This window comes from Capsicum annuum, unplaced genomic scaffold, assembly GCF_002878395.1.
Source record: "Capsicum annuum cultivar UCD-10X-F1 unplaced genomic scaffold, UCD10Xv1.1 ctg47845, whole genome shotgun sequence".
NCBI classification, from domain to species: Eukaryota; Viridiplantae; Streptophyta; class Magnoliopsida; order Solanales; family Solanaceae; genus Capsicum; species Capsicum annuum.
In genome coordinates this window covers 1-2,447 of record NW_025855520.1, presented here as the reverse complement: position 1 = coordinate 2,447, position 2,447 = coordinate 1, and the positions used below count along the sequence as shown (strand labels likewise).

The window sequence follows — 2,447 nt, the reverse complement described above, 5'->3', positions numbered from 1 at the left end:
ATTTATTAGGTATGGGTACACTCTATACTCCCAGATCCTACTTTGTGGGATTATACTGGTATATTGTGTTGTTGTTGTAGTGGCTAAATATCATGAACATTGAATGAAAGATCAAATTACTATTTTATTTTTTATATAGAAAGATAAGTTCACGGACGACCAAGGGTAAAATCGTCTTTTCAACATTCATTAAACTCACTTCAAAAATATTTTCTAGAAACATCCACCATTTTCCAACGCATGAAAATAATTACCTGAATTTTTATTCTTCAATTTCATCGTTCGAAGTAAATATATATACTTTTTATGTTGGGTTTGCACGAGCATACTTATCTAGTATACACATATATATGTAAGGGGGAATAAGAAGTTGATGACGTGGCGCATTCTCCCATCAGTATTAGTATTTATCTATTTCCTTCTTTTTTTGACAATTTTTTCTATATTTTATTTTACATAAAAATCGATAAATTATTTTATTAAATCATTTTATAGAGACTCCAAAAACACTCATAAATGTAGATTCCAAAAGACACTCATAAATGTTAAATTAAAGCATTTTTGTGTAGAATTCAAAAAATCACTGCTTTTCACGACTGTCAATAAAAAAAGAACCTCAGTATAACTCCTAATCCAATATAAAAAAATTATACAAAAAAAATCAACAGTAGCAATCGCAAGATCCATTTGACCACCAACATTTTGATGACAAGAAAATGTGTATCATTGGATCCGCATCTGCTGATTCTTATGAACTCTCTTTCATTGGACCGGATAATCGACTAATAATGAAGATTTGGGCGATGAGTTGGTTTCGAAATTATTAAGTGATAAGTTTGGAAGGCCTTATCCCACTGCTATGCCATTTTCGTTTCCATTTGAGAGGTCATCTATTTGCCCTTCTTTTATTTTTATTGTTCCGATTCTATTTGTTTGAGTATAATGTGGGCTTGCTGTTAAAATTTTGCTTTTCATCTTTTTTCTTTTTTAATTTGCTTTTTTATGTGAATGTAGGAAATGGAGAATGCAGTTATGCCAACAACTCCACTCTTCACGTAATCTTTTTACCTTTGCAAATTAAGTAATCAAATGATACCCTTGAAGCCTAATGTTATTGTTGTCATACGAACCAAGTACTAACTCAATTCATGGTTCCTTATTTCAAGAGAAAGGGTTAATCCTGTTTTAGAAGATGCCATCAAGAAGATGTCCAATGATATTCGTAATTTTTTCAAGTGTTTTAATATTGTTTGTTCTCTTCAATTTTTTGAATAGATCGATATATAATTTTGTTTACTTTATTTATTTTTGCAGTGATCCATTAATGTGTTTTGTTGATTGAGAATTATTGATATCAATTAAAGTTATTCTCATTTTAATCTTTATTTCATTTTATTTTTGTGATCTTAAACTAAATCTTTCTATTTTAATCTCTGGTGGGTTTGAATTTTCAAGAAGAAAAAGTTTGTTCAGGTGTTAAAGTTTGGTTGTCTCTCACTATACATATTCTTCTTATCATCTCTTCCGATGAAAAGAACATGTGTGCAAGCTAAGTGCCCAATCATTTGATAATCAAAATTAACACATTCTTTAGTACACCTTTTTGTGGCTTTCACTTTTTTCATTTTCTTTTTAATTTTTTTGGACATTTGTTTAGTTTTTTCTCCATTTTAAATATTTATGTGTTTAACTTTATCAATTATATAATAAAAGATAAATATTTGTAACTTTAATATTTATGCTCCCATAACTCACCTATTTAATTTCTACTCTTAATAATATTTGTAACTCTCAAGCTATTCATGTTTATATATATATATATATATACACACACACATACATATAACCCCTAAATATTTATTTTAAAAATTAAGATACCTTATGGTATTCCTTCATTTTTGTGCATATAAATTTATAACTCCTAAAATTTAATATAAAAGTTAATGATACCTTATGGTATTCCTTCATTTTTATGTATATAAATTCATATTTTTTGTTTCATTAAGAATGCCCTTTATTTTCATTATTATTCATGTTTTTGTTTGGCTTGAAAAAAGAAGAAGACCCTTGAATGGTGATAGGCTTGTGAAAGTAGATATCGAGACATTTTGTATCTATTTCAATTTTCTTTGTCTAGAAGTTCATCATATGTTTTATTTCATGCAATTCTAATTAAGATTATCCTTCATTTTCAATATAATGTTCAGATTTTTATTTTACTTGAAAAATAAGAAGAATGCTCTTAAATGTAATAGGCTTGTGAAAGTGGATATCGACAAGAATACATACAATTATGCATTGATTTATTTTGTCTTTCTTTATATTTTTCCACTCTAAGGTTACCCTTCATTTTCACTATTACATTCATATTTTTATTTGACTTGAAAAAGAAGAAGAAGACTCTTGAATGGTGATAGATTGAAGAAGTAGATATCAACAAGAGTTTG

General features: G+C 27.7%; 1 long non-coding RNA gene across 1 annotated transcript; it reads left to right on the top strand.

Annotated features, from left to right (window-relative positions):
* The first annotated feature begins 507 nt into the window (after nt 1-507).
* On the top strand, nt 508-1,379 carry LOC124892498. Its single transcript, XR_007050284.1, has 2 exons — nt 508-885; nt 1,015-1,379. It is a non-coding gene; the product is annotated as an uncharacterized LOC124892498 (long non-coding RNA).
* Nucleotides 1,380-2,447: the final 1,068 nt, after the last annotated feature.